General features: G+C 44.1%; 8 non-coding genes across 8 annotated transcripts; all 8 read left to right on the forward strand.

Annotated features, from left to right (window-relative positions):
* Window positions 1-3,020: 3,020 nt before the first annotated feature.
* Window positions 3,021-3,093, forward strand: TRNAM-CAU (transfer RNA methionine (anticodon CAU)). The gene has a single exon. It is a non-coding gene; the product is annotated as a tRNA-Met (tRNA).
* A 1,483-nt stretch (window positions 3,094-4,576) lies between these two features.
* TRNAM-CAU (transfer RNA methionine (anticodon CAU)) lies at window positions 4,577-4,649 on the forward strand. The gene has a single exon. It is a non-coding gene; the product is annotated as a tRNA-Met (tRNA).
* Window positions 4,650-6,132: 1,483 nt separating this feature from the next.
* Window positions 6,133-6,205, forward strand: TRNAM-CAU (transfer RNA methionine (anticodon CAU)). Its single transcript has one exon. It is a non-coding gene; the product is annotated as a tRNA-Met (tRNA).
* A 4,588-nt stretch (window positions 6,206-10,793) lies between these two features.
* Window positions 10,794-10,866, forward strand: TRNAM-CAU (transfer RNA methionine (anticodon CAU)). Its single transcript has one exon. It is a non-coding gene; the product is annotated as a tRNA-Met (tRNA).
* Window positions 10,867-12,349: 1,483 nt separating this feature from the next.
* On the forward strand, window positions 12,350-12,422 carry TRNAM-CAU (transfer RNA methionine (anticodon CAU)). The gene has a single exon. It is a non-coding gene; the product is annotated as a tRNA-Met (tRNA).
* Window positions 12,423-13,905: 1,483 nt separating this feature from the next.
* TRNAM-CAU (transfer RNA methionine (anticodon CAU)) lies at window positions 13,906-13,978 on the forward strand. The gene has a single exon. It is a non-coding gene; the product is annotated as a tRNA-Met (tRNA).
* Window positions 13,979-17,009: 3,031 nt separating this feature from the next.
* On the forward strand, window positions 17,010-17,082 carry TRNAM-CAU (transfer RNA methionine (anticodon CAU)). Its single transcript has one exon. It is a non-coding gene; the product is annotated as a tRNA-Met (tRNA).
* A 1,482-nt stretch (window positions 17,083-18,564) lies between these two features.
* Window positions 18,565-18,637, forward strand: TRNAM-CAU (transfer RNA methionine (anticodon CAU)). Its single transcript has one exon. It is a non-coding gene; the product is annotated as a tRNA-Met (tRNA).
* The last annotated feature ends 827 nt before the right edge of the window (window positions 18,638-19,464 follow it).

The raw sequence follows: 19,464 nt of genomic DNA on the forward strand, positions 1-19,464 counted from the left end.
TTTGGAATGCAAAATTCTCCGATTTTCTTGAAATGCGCAAACTATGCCTAGTTCAAAGATTTTTCCAAAGCAAATGTCTGACTATTTAAGTGGGGCTCTCACCCCAACTGCATGACAAACTTCTTCTTTCTGCATGATGGCAGGCTAGCCTTCTGGAAAAAAGCCAAGATAAGGAACAGAGGCTCCTGGAGATGCCGGGGATTGAACCCGGGACCTCATACATGCGAAACATGCGCTCTACCACTGAGCTACATCCCCACTTTTGCACTTGAGCTGTTTGATGGATGCAAGGAATCCCTGAAACCCAGGGACTGCAAAGTCTCGATCATAATCAATGGAAGGTATTGTTTGAATAAAAGTGAAAGATATGGAAATCGAAGCACAAAATCCTTCGAGCCTGATTTGAACCAGCGACCTAAGGATGTCTGACTTTATGCTACAGTCCTCCGCTCTACCAACTGAGCTATCGAAGGAGTGGCTGAAGTATCTTTCAGCGCTGTAATTATCTCTCGCTCAAGAAAGGTTGTGGGGGTGGGGATCAGGAGCAGATCGATGAAAATCATGAACATTACCTGCAGCTCCCTCTCAAAGTCACCAGTTCTTAGAGCACACTGTAAGGTACGTCTTATCACCCCAAAGGAGGATTTCAGACCAAAGTTCATGTTCTGTCTTGGCTTGGGGATAAGCAGGGGTGCTCCAAATTTCAATTTTACAGAAAGGAAAGGAACTTTGATACAAAGACCTTGGGCAGCATTGGTGGCAAATGGATGGCTGCGCGGAACCATGAAAGAAATGACAGAAAGTTATGGGAGTCATTACTACGCACCCATCATCAAGAACGTGCATTTTGGATGCATTTTCAAAAGGAAAGAGAACGGAAAAATCTGTAGATTGAAGGTGATTGAGATAAACAAAATATTCCGTTTTTCTAAAAGCTACTGTAAAGAGTCTCTGGTTTAGAAGAAGAACCCTTACCAATGATCAAGAGAGATGCGACAGATTTCTATCATCAAAGCATTATGGTTGTCAAGATGAATCATCACTTTGATGTCTTCAACAAGTAGGATTCTTTTGATCTATAATCATCAAAAATGAGATAGCCCCATTTCATGGGATTTTTCAAGGCAAACGTCTGACAGATTAAGCGGGGTCCTCATCCCGGTTGGAGGACATATCTCTTCCTTCATCATGATGCCAGCCTAGCTTTCTGCCCAAAATCCAAGGTAAGCATGGCAAAAGTCTGGAGATGCCGGGGATTGAACCCGGGGCCTCATACATGCAAAGCATGCGCTCTACCACTGAGCTACATCCCCACTTCTGCAAGATTTGACTGTATGATTGCTGCATTGAACCGACGGCCACATCACCCCATTCGACTCTGCAGTATACAATGTCAGTCAGGAAAATCCTTCAGCCTTGTACCTGGATGATCTTCATGGTCTTATGTACAGATGCCTATATACAGCCTTCTTAGCGCAGTAGGCAGCGCGTCAGCCTCATAATCTGAAGGTCCTGAGTTCGATCCTCAGAGAGGGCATTTATTTCCTTCTTTTGGAATGCAAAATTCTCCGATTTTCATGAAATGCGCAAACTATGCCTAGTTCAAAGATTTTTCCAAAGCAAATGTCTGACTATTTAAGTGGGGCTCTCACCCCAACTGCATGACAAACTTCTTCTTTCTGCATGATGGCAGGCTAGCCTTCTGGAAAAAAGCCAAGATAAGGAACAGAGGCTCCTGGAGATGCCGGGGATTGAACCCGGGACCTCATACATGCGAAGCGTGCGCTCTACCACTGAGCTACATCCCCACTTTTGCACTCAAGCTGTTTGATGGATGCAAGGAATCCCTGAAACCCAGGGACTGCAAAGTCTCGATCATAATCAATGGAAGGTATTGTTTGAATAAAAGTGAAAGATATGGAAATCGAAGCACAAAATCCTTCGAGCCGGATTTGAACCAGCGACCTAAGGATGTCTGACTTTATGCTACAGTCCTCCGCTCTACCAACTGAGCTATCGAAGGAGTGGCTGAAGTATCTTTCAGCGCTGTAATTATCTCTCGCTCAAGAAAGGTTGTGGGGGTGGGGATCAGGAGCAGATCGATGAAAATCATGAACATTACCTGCAGCTCCCTCTCAAAGTCACCAGTTCTTAGAGCACACTGTAAGGTACGTCTTATCACCCCAAAGGAGGATTTCAGACCAAAGTTCATGTTCTGTCTTGGCTTGGGGATAAGCAGGGGTGCTCCAAATTTCAATTTTACAGAAAGGAAAGGAACTTTGATACAAAGACCTTGGGCAGCATTGGTGGCAAATGGATGGCTGCGCGGAACCATGAAAGAAATGACAGAAAGTTATGGGAGTCATTACTACGCACCCAGCATCAAGAACGTGCATTTTGGATGCATTTTCAAAAGGAAAGAGAACGGAAAAATCTGTAGATTGAAGGTGATTGAGATAAACAAAATATTCCGTTTTTCTAAAAGCTACTATAAAGAGTCTCTGGTTTAGAAGAAGAACCCTTACCAATGATCAAGAGAGATGCGACAGATTTCTATCATCAAAGCATTATGGTTGTCAAGATGAATCATCACTTTGATGTCTTCAACAAGTAGGATTCTTTTGATCTATAATCATCAAAAATGAGATAGCCCCATTTCATGGGATTTTTCAAGGCAAACGTCTGACAGATTAAGCGGGGTCCTCATCCCGGTTGGAGGACATATCTCTTCCTTCATCATGATGCCAGCCTAGCTTTCGGCCCAAAATCCAAGGTAAGCATGGCAAAAGTCTGGAGATGCCGGGGATTGAACCCGGGGCCTCATACATGCAAAGCATGCGCTCTACCACTGAGCTACATCCCCACTTCTGCAAGATTTGACTGTATGATTGGAAACCCTGCATTGAACCGACGGCCACATCACCCCATTCGACTCTGCAGTATACAATGTTAGTCAGGAAAATCCTTCAGCCTTGTACCTGGATGATCTTCATGGTCTTATGTACAGATGCCTATATACAGCCTTCTTAGCGCAGTAGGCAGCGCGTCAGTCTCATAATCTGAAGGTCCTGAGTTCGATCCTCAGAGAGGGCATTTATTTCCTTCTTTTGGAATGCAAAATTCTCTGATTTTCATGAAATGCGCAAACTATGCCTAGTTCAAAGATTTTTCCAAAGCAAATGTCTGACTATTTAAGTGGGGCTCTCACCCCAACTGCATGACAAACTTCTTCTTTCTGCATGATGGCAGGCTAGCCTTCTGGAAAAAAGCCAAGATAAGGAACAGAGGCTCCTGGAGATGCCGGGGATTGAACCCGGGACCTCATACATGCGAAGCATGCGCTCTACCACTGAGCTACATCCCCACTTTTGCACTCGAGCTGTTTGATGGATGCAAGGAATCCCTGAAACCCAGGGACTGCAAAGTCTCGATCATAATCAATGGAAGGTATTGTTTGAATAAAAGTGAAAGATATGGAAATCGAAGCACAAAATCCTTCGAGCCGGATTTGAACCAGCGACCTAAGGATGTCTGACTTTATGCTACAGTCCTCCGCTCTACCAACTGAGCTATCGAAGGAGTGGCTGAAGTATCTTTCAGCGCTGTAATTATCTCTCGCTCAAGAAAGGTTGTGGGGGTGGGGATCAGGAGCAGATCGATGAAAATCATGAACATTACCTGCAGCTCCCTCTCAAAGTCACCAGTTCTTAGAGCACACTGTAAGGTACGTCTTATGACCCCAAAGGAGGATTTCAGACCAAAGTTCATGTTCTGTCTTGGCTTGGGGATAAGCAGGGGTGCTCCAAATTTCAATTTTACAGAAAGGAAAGGAACTTTGATACAAAGACCTTGGGCAGCATTGGTGGCAAATGGATGGCTGCGCGGAACCATGAAAGAAATGACAGAAAGTTATGGGAGTCATTACTACGCACCCAGCATCAAGAACGTGCATTTTGGATGCATTTTCAAAAGGAAAGAGAACGGAAAAATCTGTAGATTGAAGGTGATTGAGATACACAAAATATTCCGTTTTTCTAAAAGCTACTGTAAAGAGTCTTTGGTTTAGAAGAAGAACCCTTACCAATGATCAAGAGAGATGCGACAGATTTCGATCATCAAAGCATTATGGTTGTCAAGATGAATCATCACTTTGATGTCTTCAACAAGTAGGATTCTTTTGATCTATAATCATCAAAAATGAGATAGCCCCATTTCATGGGATTTTTCAAGGCAAACGTCTGACAGATTAAGCGGGGTCCTCTTCCCGGTTGGATGACATATCTCTTCCTTCATCATGATGCCAGCCTAGCTTTCTGCCCAAAATCCAAGGTAAGCATGGCAAAAGTCTGGAGATGCCGGGGATTGAACCCGGGGCCTCATACATGCAAAGCATGCGCTCTACCACTGAGCTACATCCCCACTTCTGCAAGATTTGACTGTATGATTGGAAACCCTGCATTGAACCGACGGCCACATCACCCCATTCGACTCTGCAGTATACAATGTCAGTCAGGAAAATCCTTCAGCCTTGTACCTGGATGATCTTCATGGTCTTATGTACAGATGCCTATATACAGCCTTCTTAGCGCAGTAGGCAGCGCGTCAGTCTCATAATCTGAAGGTCCTGAGTTCGATCCTCAGAGAGGGCATTTATTTCCTTCTTTTGGAATGCAAAATTCTCCGATTTTCTTGAAATGCGCAAACTATGCCTAGTTCAAAGATTTTTCCAAAGCAAATGTCTGACTATTTAAGTGGGGCTCTCACCCCAACTGCATGACAAACTTCTTCTTTCTGCATGATGGCAGGCTAGCCTTCTGGAAAAAAGCCAAGATAAGGAACAGAGGCTCCTGGAGATGCCGGGGATTGAACCTGGGACCTCATACATGCAAAACATGCGCTCTACCACTGAGCTACATCCCCACTTTTGCACTCGAGCTGTTTGATGGATGCAAGGAATCCCTGAAACCCAGGGACTGCAAAGTCTCGATCATAATCAATGGAAGGTATTGTTTGAATAAAAGTGAAAGATATGGAAATCGAAGCACAAAATCCTTCGAGCCTGATTTGAACCAGCGACCTAAGGATGTCTGACTTTATGCTACAGTCCTCCGCTCTACCAACTGAGCTATTGAAGGAGTGGCTAAAGTATCTTTCAGCGCTGTAATTATCTCTCGCTCAAGAAAGGTTGTGGGGGTGGGGATCAGGAGCAGATCGATGAAAATCATTAACATTACCTGCAGCTCCCTCTCAAAGTCACCAGTTCTTAGAGCACACTGTAAGGTACGTCTTATCACCCCAAAGGAGGATTTCAGACCAAAGTTCATGTTCTGTCTTGGCTTGGGGATAAGCAGGGGTGCTCCAAATTTCAATTTTACAGAAAGGAAAGGAACTTTGATACAAAGACCTTGGGCAGCATTGGTGGCAAATGGATGGCTGCGCGGAACCATGAAAGAAATGACAGAAAGTTATGGGAGTCATTACTAAGCACCCAGCATCAAGAACGTGCATTTTGGATGCATTTTCAAAAGGAAAGAGAACGGAAAAATCTGTAGATTGAAGGTGATTGAGATAAACAAAATATTCCGTTTTTCTAAAAGCTACTGTAAAGAGTCTTTGGTTTAGAAGAAGAACCCTTACCAATGATCAAGAGAGATGCGACAGATTTCTATCATCAAAGCATTATGGTTGTCAAGATGAATCATCACTTTGATGTCTTCAACAAGTAGGATTCTTTTGATCTATAATCATCAAAAATGAGATAGCCCCATTTCATGGGATTTTTCAAGGCAAACGTCTGACAGATTAAGCGGGGTCCTCTTCCCGGTTGGATGACATATCTCTTCCTTCATCATGATGCCAGCCTAGCTTTCTGCCCAAAATCCAAGGTAAGCATGGCAAAAGTCTGGAGATGCCGGGGATTGAACCCGGGGCCTCATACATGCAAAGCATGCGCTCTACCACTGAGCTACATCCCCACTTCTGCAAGATTTGACTGTATGATTGGAAACCCTGCATTGAACCGACGGCCACATCACCCCATTCGACTCTGCAGTATACAATGTCAGTCAGGAAAATCCTTCAGCCTTGTACCTGGATGATCTTCATGGTCTTATGTACAGATGCCTATATACAGCCTTCTTAGCGCAGTAGGCAGCGCGTCAGTCTCATAATCTGAAGGTCCTGAGTTCGATCCTCAGAGAGGGCATTTATTTCCTTCTTTTGGAATGCAAAATTCTCCGATTTTCTTGAAATGCGCAAACTATGCCTAGTTCAAAGATTTTTCCAAAGCAAATGTCTGACTATTTAAGTGGGGCTCTCACCCCAACTGCATGACAAACTTCTTCTTTCTGCATGATGGCAGGCTAGCCTTCTGGAAAAAAGCCAAGATAAGGAACAGAGGCTCCTGGAGATGCCGGGGATTGAACCTGGGACCTCATACATGCAAAACATGCGCTCTACCACTGAGCTACATCCCCACTTTTGCACTCGAGCTGTTTGATGGATGCAAGGAATCCCTGAAACCCAGGGACTGCAAAGTCTCGATCATAATCAATGGAAGGTATTGTTTGAATAAAAGTGAAAGATATGGAAATCGAAGCACAAAATCCTTCGAGCCTGATTTGAACCAGCGACCTAAGGATGTCTGACTTTATGCTACAGTCCTCCGCTCTACCAACTGAGCTATTGAAGGAGTGGCTAAAGTATCTTTCAGCGCTGTAATTATCTCTCGCTCAAGAAAGGTTGTGGGGGTGGGGATCAGGAGCAGATCGATGAAAATCATTAACATTACCTGCAGCTCCCTCTCAAAGTCACCAGTTCTTAGAGCACACTGTAAGGTACGTCTTATCACCCCAAAGGAGGATTTCAGACCAAAGTTCATGTTCTGTCTTGGCTTGGGGATAAGCAGGGGTGCTCCAAATTTCAATTTTACAGAAAGGAAAGGAACTTTGATACAAAGACCTTGGGCAGCATTGGTGGCAAATGGATGGCTGCGCGGAACCATGAAAGAAATGACAGAAAGTTATGGGAGTCATTACTAAGCACCCAGCATCAAGAACGTGCATTTTGGATGCATTTTCAAAAGGAAAGAGAACGGAAAAATCTGTAGATTGAAGGTGATTGAGATAAACAAAATATTCCGTTTTTCTAAAAGCTACTGTAAAGAGTCTTTGGTTTAGAAGAAGAACCCTTACCAATGATCAAGAGAGATGCGACAGATTTCTATCATCAAAGCATTATGGTTGTCAAGATGAATCATCACTTTGATGTCTTCAACAAGTAGGATTCTTTTGATCTATAATCATCAAAAATGAGATAGCCCCATTTCATAGGATTTTTCAAGGCAAACGTCTGACAGATTAAGCGGGGTCCTCTTCCCGGTTGGATGACATATCTCTTCCTTCATCATGATGCCAGCCTAGCTTTCTGCCCAAAATCCAAGGTAAGCATGGCAAAAGTCTGGAGATGCCGGGGATTGAACCCGGGGCCTCATACATGCAAAGCATGCGCTCTACCACTGAGCTACATCCCCACTTCTGCAAGATTTGACTGTATGATTGGAAACCCTGCATTGAACCGACGGCCACATCACCCCATTCGACTCTGCAGTATACAATGTCAGTCAGGAAAATCCTTCAGCCTTGTACCTGGATGATCTTCATGGTCTTATGTACAGATGCCTATATACAGCCTTCTTAACGCAGTAGGCAGCGCGTCAGTCTCATAATCTGAAGGTCCTGAGTTCGATCCTCAGAGAGGGCATTTATTTCCTTCTTTTGGAATGCAAAATTCTCCGATTTTCTTGAAATGCGCAAACTATGCCTAGTTCAAAGATTTTTCCAAAGCAAATGTCTGACTATTTAAGTGGGGCTCTCACCCCAACTGCATGACAAACTTCTTCTTTCTGCATGATGGCAGGCTAGCCTTCTGGAAAAAAGCCAAGATAAGGAACAGAGGCTCCTGGAGATGCCGGGGATTGAACCCGGGACCTCATACATGCGAAACATGCGCTCTACCACTGAGCTACATCCCCACTTTTGCACTTGAGCTGTTTGATGGATGCAAGGAATCCCTGAAACCCAGGGACTGCAAAGTCTCGATCATAATCAATGGAAGGTATTGTTTGAATAAAAGTGAAAGATATGGAAATCGAAGCACAAAATCCTTCGAGCCTGATTTGAACCAGCGACCTAAGGATGTCTGACTTTATGCTACAGTCCTCCGCTCTACCAACTGAGCTATCGAAGGAGTGGCTGAAGTATCTTTCAGCGCTGTAATTATCTCTCGCTCAAGAAAGGTTGTGGGGGTGGGGATCAGGAGCAGATCGATGAAAATCATTAACATTACCTGCAGCTCCCTCTCAAAGTCACCAGTTCTTAGAGCACACTGTAAGGTACGACTTATCACCCCAAAGGAGGATTTCAGACCAAAGTTCATGTTCTGTCTTGGCTTGGGGATAAGCAGGGGTGCTCCAAATTTCAATTTTACAGAAAGGAAAGGAACTTTGATACAAAGACCTTGGGCAGCATTGGTGGCAAATGGATGGCTGCGCGGAACCATGAAAGAAATGACAGAAAGTTATGGGAGTCATTACTAAGCACCCAGCATCAAGAACGTGCATTTTGGATGCATTTTCAAAAGGAAAGAGAACGGAAAAATCTGTAGATTGAAGGTGATTGAGATAAACAAAATATTCCGTTTTTCTAAAAGCTACTGTAAAGAGTCTTTGGTTTAGAAGAAGAACCCTTACCAATGATCAAGAGAGATGCGACAGATTTCTATCATCAAAGCATTATGGTTGTCAAGATGAATCATCACTTTGATGTCTTCAACAAGTAGGATTCTTTTGATCTATAATCATCAAAAATGAGATAGCCCCATTTCATGGGATTTTTCAAGGCAAACGTCTGACAGATTAAGCGGGTCCTCTTCCCGGTTGGAGGACATATCTCTTCCTTCATCATGATGCCAGCCTAGCTTTCTGCCCAAAATCCAAGGTAAGCATGGCAAAAGTCTGGAGATGCCGGGGATTGAACCCGGGGCCTCATACATGCAAAGCATGCGCTCTACCACTGAGCTACATCCCCACTTCTGCAAGATTTGACTGTATGATTGCTGCATTGAACCGACGGCCACATCACCCCATTCGACTCTGCAGTATACAATGTCAGTCAGGAAAATCCTTCAGCCTTGTACCTGGATGATCTTCATGGTCTTATGTACAGATGCCTATATACAGCCTTCTTAGCGCAGTAGGCAGCGCGTCAGCCTCATAATCTGAAGGTCCTGAGTTCGATCCTCAGAGAGGGCATTTATTTCCTTCTTTTGGAATGCAAAATTCTCCGATTTTCATGAAATGCGCAAACTATGCCTAGTTCAAAGATTTTTCCAAAGCAAATGTCTGACTATTTAAGTGGGGCTCTCACCCCAACTGCATGACAAACTTCTTCTTTCTGCATGATGGCAGGCTAGCCTTCTGGAAAAAAGCCAAGATAAGGAACAGAGGCTCCTGGAGATGCCGGGGATTGAACCCGGGACCTCATACATGCGAAGCGTGCGCTCTACCACTGAGCTACATCCCCACTTTTGCACTCGAGCTGTTTGATGGATGCAAGGAATCCCTGAAACCCAGGGACTGCAAAGTCTCGATCATAATCAATGGAAGGTATTGTTTGAATAAAAGTGAAAGATATGGAAATCGAAGCACAAAATCCTTCGAGCCGGATTTGAACCAGCGACCTAAGGATGTCTGACTTTATGCTACAGTCCTCCGCTCTACCAACTGAGCTATCGAAGGAGTGGCTGAAGTATCTTTCAGCGCTGTAATTATCTCTCGCTCAAGAAAGGTTGTGGGGGTGGGGATCAGGAGCAGATCGATGAAAATCATGAACATTACCTGCAGCTCCCTCTCAAAGTCACCAGTTCTTAGAGCACACTGTAAGGTACGTCTTATCACCCCAAAGGAGGATTTCAGACCAAAGTTCATGTTCTGTCTTGGCTTGGGGATAAGCAGGGGTGCTCCAAATTTCAATTTTACAGAAAGGAAAGGAACTTTGATACAAAGACCTTGGGCAGCATTGGTGGCAAATGGATGGCTGCGCGGAACCATGAAAGAAATGACAGAAAGTTATGGGAGTCATTACTACGCACCCAGCATCAAGAACGTGCATTTTGGATGCATTTTCAAAAGGAAAGAGAACGGAAAAATCTGTAGATTGAAGGTGATTGAGATAAACAAAATATTCCGTTTTTCTAAAAGCTACTGTAAAGAGTCTCTGGTTTAGAAGAAGAACCCTTACCAATGATCAAGAGAGATGCGACAGATTTCTATCATCAAAGCATTATGGTTGTCAAGATGAATCATCACTTTGATGTCTTCAACAAGTAGGATTCTTTTGATCTATAATCATCAAAAATGAGATAGCCCCATTTCATGGGATTTTTCAAGGCAAACGTCTGACAGATTAAGCGGGGTCCTCATCCCGGTTGGAGGACATATCTCTTCCTTCATCATGATGCCAGCCTAGCTTTCGGCCCAAAATCCAAGGTAAGCATGGCAAAAGTCTGGAGATGCCGGGGATTGAACCCGGGGCCTCATACATGCAAAGCATGCGCTCTACCACTGAGCTACATCCCCACTTCTGCAAGATTTGACTGTATGATTGGAAACCCTGCATTGAACCGACGGCCACATCACCCCATTCGACTCTGCAGTATACAATGTTAGTCAGGAAAATCCTTCAGCCTTGTACCTGGATGATCTTCATGGTCTTATGTACAGATGCCTATATACAGCCTTCTTAGCGCAGTAGGCAGCGCGTCAGTCTCATAATCTGAAGGTCCTGAGTTCGATCCTCAGAGAGGGCATTTATTTCCTTCTTTTGGAATGCAAAATTCTCTGATTTTCATGAAATGCGCAAACTATGCCTAGTTCAAAGATTTTTCCAAAGCAAATGTCTGACTATTTAAGTGGGGCTCTCACCCCAACTGCATGACAAACTTCTTCTTTCTGCATGATGGCAGGCTAGCCTTCTGGAAAAAAGCCAAGATAAGGAACAGAGGCTCCTGGAGATGCCGGGGATTGAACCCGGGACCTCATACATGCGAAGCATGCGCTCTACCACTGAGCTACATCCCCACTTTTGCACTCGAGCTGTTTGATGGATGCAAGGAATCCCTGAAACCCAGGGACTGCAAAGTCTCGATCATAATCAATGGAAGGTATTGTTTGAATAAAAGTGAAAGATATGGAAATCGAAGCACAAAATCCTTCGAGCCGGATTTGAACCAGCGACCTAAGGATGTCTGACTTTATGCTACAGTCCTCCGCTCTACCAACTGAGCTATCGAAGGAGTGGCTGAAGTATCTTTCAGCGCTGTAATTATCTCTCGCTCAAGAAAGGTTGTGGGGGTGGGGATCAGGAGCAGATCGATGAAAATCATGAACATTACCTGCAGCTCCCTCTCAAAGTCACCAGTTCTTAGAGCACACTGTAAGGTACGTCTTATCACCCCAAAGGAGGATTTCAGACCAAAGTTCATGTTCTGTCTTGGCTTGGGGATAAGCAGGGGTGCTCCAAATTTCAATTTTACAGAAAGGAAAGGAACTTTGATACAAAGACCTTGGGCAGCATTGGTGGCAAATGGATGGCTGCGCGGAACCATGAAAGAAATGACAGAAAGTTATGGGAGTCATTACTACGCACCCAGCATCAAGAACGTGCATTTTGGATGCATTTTCAAAAGGAAAGAGAACGGAAAAATCTGTAGATTGAAGGTGATTGAGATACACAAAATATTCCGTTTTTCTAAAAGCTACTGTAAAGAGTCTTTGGTTTAGAAGAAGAACCCTTACCAATGATCAAGAGAGATGCGACAGATTTCGATCATCAAAGCATTATGGTTGTCAAGATGAATCATCACTTTGATGTCTTCAACAAGTAGGATTCTTTTGATCTATAATCATCAAAAATGAGATAGCCCCATTTCATGGGATTTTTCAAGGCAAACGTCTGACAGATTAAGCGGGGTCCTCTTCCCGGTTGGATGACATATCTCTTCCTTCATCATGATGCCAGCCTAGCTTTCTGCCCAAAATCCAAGGTAAGCATGGCAAAAGTCTGGAGATGCCAGGGATTGAACCCGGGGCCTCATACATGCAAAGCATGCGCTCTACCACTGAGCTACATCCCCACTTCTGCAAGATTTGACTGTATGATTGGAAACCCTGCATTGAACCGACGGCCACATCACCCCATTCGACTCTGCAGTATACAATGTCAGTCAGGAAAATCCTTCAGCCTTGTACCTGGATGATCTTCATGGTCTTATGTACAGATGCCTATATACAGCCTTCTTAGCGCAGTAGGCAGCGCGTCAGTCTCATAATCTGAAGGTCCTGAGTTCGATCCTCAGAGAGGGCATTTATTTCCTTCTTTTGGAATGCAAAATTCTCCGATTTTCTTGAAATGCGCAAACTATGCCTAGTTCAAAGATTTTTCCAAAGCAAATGTCTGACTATTTAAGTGGGGCTCTCACCCCAACTGCATGACAAACTTCTTCTTTCTGCATGATGGCAGGCTAGCCTTCTGGAAAAAAGCCAAGATAAGGAACAGAGGCTCCTGGAGATGCCGGGGATTGAACCTGGGACCTCATACATGCAAAACATGCGCTCTACCACTGAGCTACATCCCCACTTTTGCACTCGAGCTGTTTGATGGATGCAAGGAATCCCTGAAACCCAGGGACTGCAAAGTCTCGATCATAATCAATGGAAGGTATTGTTTGAATAAAAGTGAAAGATATGGAAATCGAAGCACAAAATCCTTCGAGCCTGATTTGAACCAGCGACCTAAGGATGTCTGACTTTATGCTACAGTCCTCCGCTCTACCAACTGAGCTATTGAAGGAGTGGCTAAAGTATCTTTCAGCGCTGTAATTATCTCTCGCTCAAGAAAGGTTGTGGGGGTGGGGATCAGGAGCAGATCGATGAAAATCATTAACATTACCTGCAGCTCCCTCTCAAAGTCACCAGTTCTTAGAGCACACTGTAAGGTACGTCTTATCACCCCAAAGGAGGATTTCAGACCAAAGTTCATGTTCTGTCTTGGCTTGGGGATAAGCAGGGGTGCTCCAAATTTCAATTTTACAGAAAGGAAAGGAACTTTGATACAAAGACCTTGGGCAGCATTGGTGGCAAATGGATGGCTGCGCGGAACCATGAAAGAAATGACAGAAAGTTATGGGAGTCATTACTAAGCACCCAGCATCAAGAACGTGCATTTTGGATGCATTTTCAAAAGGAAAGAGAACGGAAAAATCTGTAGATTGAAGGTGATTGAGATAAACAAAATATTCCGTTTTTCTAAAAGCTACTGTAAAGAGTCTTTGGTTTAGAAGAAGAACCCTTACCAATGATCAAGAGAGATGCGACAGATTTCTATCATCAAAGCATTATGGTTGTCAAGATGAATCATCACTTTGATGTCTTCAACAAGTAGGATTCTTTTGATCTATAATCATCAAAAATGAGATAGCCCCATTTCATGGGATTTTTCAAGGCAAACGTCTGACAGATTAAGCGGGGTCCTCTTCCCGGTTGGATGACATATCTCTTCCTTCATCATGATGCCAGCCTAGCTTTCTGCCCAAAATCCAAGGTAAGCATGGCAAAAGTCTGGAGATGCCGGGGATTGAACCCGGGGCCTCATACATGCAAAGCATGCGCTCTACCACTGAGCTACATCCCCACTTCTGCAAGATTTGACTGTATGATTGGAAACCCTGCATTGAACCGACGGCCACATCACCCCATTCGACTCTGCAGTATACAATGTCAGTCAGGAAAATCCTTCAGCCTTGTACCTGGATGATCTTCATGGTCTTATGTACAGATGCCTATATACAGCCTTCTTAGCGCAGTAGGCAGCGCGTCAGTCTCATAATCTGAAGGTCCTGAGTTCGATCCTCAGAGAGGGCATTTATTTCCTTCTTTTGGAATGCAAAATTCTCCGATTTTCTTGAAATGCGCAAACTATGCCTAGTTCAAAGATTTTTCCAAAGCAAATGTCTGACTATTTAAGTGGGGCTCTCACCCCAACTGCATGACAAACTTCTTCTTTCTGCATGATGGCAGGCTAGCCTTCTGGAAAAAAGCCAAGATAAGGAACAGAGGCTCCTGGAGATGCCGGGGATTGAACCTGGGACCTCATACATGCAAAACATGCGCTCTACCACTGAGCTACATCCCCACTTTTGCACTCGAGCTGTTTGATGGATGCAAGGAATCCCTGAAACCCAGGGACTGCAAAGTCTCGATCATAATCAATGGAAGGTATTGTTTGAATAAAAGTGAAAGATATGGAAATCGAAGCACAAAATCCTTCGAGCCTGATTTGAACCAGCGACCTAAGGATGTCTGACTTTATGCTACAGTCCTCCGCTCTACCAACTGAGCTATTGAAGGAGTGGCTAAAGTATCTTTCAGCGCTGTAATTATCTCTCGCTCAAGAAAGGTTGTGGGGGTGGGGATCAGGAGCAGATCGATGAAAATCATTAACATTACCTGCAGCTCCCTCTCAAAGTCACCAGTTCTTAGAGCACACTGTAAGGTACGTCTTATCACCCCAAAGGAGGATTTCAGACCAAAGTTCATGTTCTGTCTTGGCTTGGGGATAAGCAGGGGTGCTCCAAATTTCAATTTTACAGAAAGGAAAGGAACTTTGATACAAAGACCTTGGGCAGCATTGGTGGCAAATGGATGGCTGCGCGGAACCATGAAAGAAATGACAGAAAGTTATGGGAGTCATTACTAAGCACCCAGCATCAAGAACGTGCATTTTGGATGCATTTTCAAAAGGAAAGAGAACGGAAAAATCTGTAGATTGAAGGTGATTGAGATAAACAAAATATTCCGTTTTTCTAAAAGCTACTGTAAAGAGTCTTTGGTTTAGAAGAAGAACCCTTACCAATGATCAAGAGAGATGCGACAGATTTCTATCATCAAAGCATTATGGTTGTCAAGATGAATCATCACTTTGATGTCTTCAACAAGTAGGATTCTTTTGATCTATAATCATCAAAAATGAGATAGCCCCATTTCATGGGATTTTTCAAGGCAAACGTCTGACAGATTAAGCGGGGTCCTCTTCCCGGTTGGATGACATATCTCTTCCTTCATCATGATGCCAGCCTAGCTTTCTGCCCAAAATCCAAGGTAAGCATGGCAAAAGTCTGGAGATGCCGGGGATTGAACCCGGGGCCTCATACATGCAAAGCATGCGCTCTACTACTGAGCTACATCCCCACTTCTGCAAGATTTGACTGTATGATTGGAAACCCTGCATTGAACCGACGGCCACATCACCCCATTCGACTCTGCAGTATACAATGTCAGTCAGGAAAATCCTTCAGCCTTGTACCTGGATGATCTTCATGGTCTTATGTACAGATGCCTATATACAGCCTTCTTAACGCAGTAGGCAGCGCGTCAGTCTCATAATCTGAAGGTCCTGAGTTCGATCCTCAGAGAGGGCATTTATTTCCTTCTTTTGGAATGCAAAATTCTCCGATTTTCTTGAAATGCGCAAACTATGCCTAGTTCAAAGATTTTTCCAAAGCAAATGTCTGACTATTTAAGTGGGGCTCTCACCCCAACTGCATGACAAACTTCTTCTTTCTGCATGATGGCAGGCTAGCCTTCTGGAAAAAAGCCAAGATAAGGAACAGAGGCTCCTGGAGATGCCGGGGATTGAACCCGGGACCTCATACATGCGAAACATGCGCTCTACCACTGAGCTACATCCCCACTTTTGCACTTGAGCTGTTTGATGGATGCAAGGAATCCCTGAAACCCAGGGACTGCAAAGTCTCGATCATAATCAATGGAAGGTATTGTTTGAATAAAAGTGAAAGATATGGAAATCGAAGCACAAAATCCTTCGAGCCTGATTTGAACCAGCGACCTAAGGATGTCTGACTTTATGCTACAGTCCTCCGCTCTACCAACTGAGCTATCGAAGGAGTGGCTGAAGTATCTTTCAGCGCTGTAATTATCTCTCGCTCAAGAAAGGTTGTGGGGGTGGGGATCAGGAGCAGATCGATGAAAATCATTAACATTACCTGCAGCTCCCTCTCAAAGTCACCAGTTCTTAGAGCACACTGTAAGGTACGACTTATCACCCCAAAGGAGGATTTCAGACCAAAGTTCATGTTCTGTCTTGGCTTGGGGATAAGCAGGGGTGCTCCAAATTTCAATTTTACAGAAAGGAAAGGAACTTTGATACAAAGACCTTGGGCAGCATTGGTGGCAAATGGATGGCTGCGCGGAACCATGAAAGAAATGACAGAAAGTTATGGGAGTCATTACTAAGCACCCAGCATCAAGAACGTGCATTTTGGATGCATTTTCAAAAGGAAAGAGAACGGAAAAATCTGTAGATTGAAGGTGATTGAGATAAACAAAATATTCTGTTTTTCTAAAAGCTACTGTAAAGAGTCTTTGGTTTAGAAGAAGAACCCTTACCAATGATCAAGAGAGATGCGACAGATTTCTATCATCAAAGCATTATGGTTGTCAAGATGAATCATCACTTTGATGTCTTCAACAAGTAGGATTCTTTTGATCTATAATCATCAAAAATGAGATAGCCCCATTTCATGGGATTTTTCAAGGCAAACGTCTGACAGATTAAGCGGGGTCCTCATCCCTGTTGGAGGACATATCTCTTCCTTCATCATGATGCCAGCCTAGCTTTCTGCCCAAAATCCAAGGTAAGCATGGCAAAAGTCTGTAGATGTCGGGGATTGAACCCGGGGCCTGATACATGCAAAGCATGCGCTCTACCACTGAGCTACATCCCCACTTCTGCAAAATTTGACTGTATGATTGGAAACCCTGCATTGAACCGACGGCCACATTTGACTCTGCAGTATACAATGTCAGTCAGGAAAAAACTTCAGCCTTGTACCTGGATGATCTTCATGGTCTTATGTACAGATGCCTATATACAGCCTTCTTAGCGCAGTAGGCAGCGCGTCAGTCTCATAATCTGAAGGTCCTGAGTTCGATCCTCAGAGAGGGCATTTATTTCCTTCTTTTGGAATGCAAAATTCTCCGATTTTCTTGAAATGCGCAAACTATGCCTAGTTCAAAGATTTTTCCAAAGCAAATGTCTGACTATTTAAGTGGGGCTCTCACCCCAACTGCATGACAAACTTCTTCTTTCTGCATGATGGCAGGCTAGCCTTCTGGAAAAAAGCCAAGATAAGGAACAGAGGCTCCTGGAGATGCCGGGGATTGAACCCGGGACCTCATACATGCGAAGCATGCGCTCTACCACTGAGCTACATCCCCACTTTTGCACTCGAGCTGTTTGATGGATGCAAGGAATTCCTGAAACCCAGGGACTGCAAAGTCTCGATCATAATCAATGGAAGGTATTGTTTGAATAAAAGTGAAAGATATGGAAATCGAAGCACAAAATCCTTCGAGCCGGATTTGAACCAGCGACCTAAGGATGTCTGACTTTATGCTACAGTCCTCCGCTCTACCAACTGAGCTATCGAAGGAGTGGCTGAAGTATCTTTCAGCGCTGTAATTATCTCTCGCTCAAGAAAGGTTGTGGGGGTGGGGATCAGGAGCAGATCGATGAAAATCATGAACATTACCTGCAGCTCCCTCTCAAAGTCACCAGTTCTTAGAGCACACTGTAAGGTACGTCTTATCACCCCAACGGAGGATTTCAGACCAAAGTTCATGTTCTGTCTTGGCTTGGGGATAAGCAGGGGTGCTCCAAATTTCAATTTTACAGAAAGGAAAGGAACTTTGATACAAAGACCTTGGGCAGCATTGGTGGCAAATGGATGGCTGCGCGGAACCATGAAAGAAATGACAGAAAGTTATGGGAGTCATTACTAAGCACCCAGCATCAAGAACGTGCATTTTGGATGCATTTTCAAAAGGAAAGAGAACGGAAAAATCTGTAGATTGAAGGTGATTGAGATAAACAAAATATTCCGTTTTTCTAAAAGCTACTGTAAAGAGTCTTTGGTTTAGAAGAAGAACCCTTACCAATGATCAAGAGAGATGCGACAGATTTCTATCATCAAAGCATTATGGTTGTCAAGATGAATCATCACTTTGATGTCTTCAACAAGTAGGATTCTTTTGATCTATAATCATCAAAAATGAGATAGCCCCATTTCATGGGATTTTTCAAGGCAAACGTCTGACAGATTAAGCGGGTCCTCTTCCCGGTTGGAGGACATATCTCTTCCTTCATCATGATGCCAGCCTAGCTTTCTGCCCAAAATCCAAGGTAAGCATGGCAAAAGTCTGGAGATGCCGGGGATTGAACCCGGGGCCTCATACATGCAAAGCATGCGCTCTACCACTGAGCTACATCCCCACTTCTGCAAGATTTGACTGTATGATTGGAAACCCTGCATTGAACCGACGGCCACATCACCCCATTCGACTCTGCAGTATACAATGTCAGTCAGGAAAATCCTTCAGCCTTGTACCTGGATGATCTTCATGGTCTTATGTACAGATGCCTATATACAGCCTTCTTAGCGCAGTAGGCAGCGCGTCAGTCTCATAATCTGAAGGTCCTGAGTTCGATCCTCAGAGAGGGCATTTATTTCCTTCTTTTGGAATGCAAAATTCTCCGATTTTCTTGAAATGCGCAAACTATGCCTAGTTCAAAGATTTTTCCAAAGCAAATGTCTGACTATTTAAGTGGGGCTCTCACCCCAACTGCATGACAAACTTCTTCTTTCTGCATGATGGCAGGCTAGCCTTCTGGAAAAAAGCCAAGATAAGGAACAGAGGCTCCTGGAGATGCCGGGGATTGAACCCGGGACCTCATACATGCAAAACATGCGCTCTACCACTGAGCTACATCCCCACTTTTGCACTCGAGCTGTTTGATGGATGCAAGGAATCCCTGAAACCCAGGGACTGCAAAGTCTCGATCATAATCAATGGAAGGTATTGTTTGAATAAAAGTGAAAGATATGGAAATCGAAGCACAAAATCCTTCGAGCCTGATTTGAACCAGCGACCTAAGGATGTCTGACTTTATGCTACAGTCCTCCGCTCTACCAACTGAGCTATCGAAGGAGTGGCTGAAGTATCTTTCAGCGCTGTAATTATCTCTCGCTCAAGAAAGGTTGTGGGGGTGGGGATCAGGAGCAGATCGATGAAAATCATTAACATTACCTGCAGCTCCCTCTCAAAGTCACCAGTTCTTAGAGCACACTGTAAGGTACGTCTTATCACCCCAAAGGAGGATTTCAGACCAAAGTTCATGTTCTGTCTTGGCTTGGGGATAAGCAGGGGTGCTCCAAATTTCAATTTTACAGAAAGGAAAGGAACTTTGATACAAAGACCTTGGGCAGCATTGGTGGCAAATGGATGGCTGCGCGGAACCATGAAAGAAATGACAGAAAGTTATGGGAGTC

Source organism: Triturus cristatus, chromosome 4_1, assembly GCF_964204655.1.
Source record: "Triturus cristatus chromosome 4_1, aTriCri1.1, whole genome shotgun sequence".
Taxonomy (NCBI): Eukaryota; Metazoa; Chordata; class Amphibia; order Caudata; family Salamandridae; genus Triturus; species Triturus cristatus.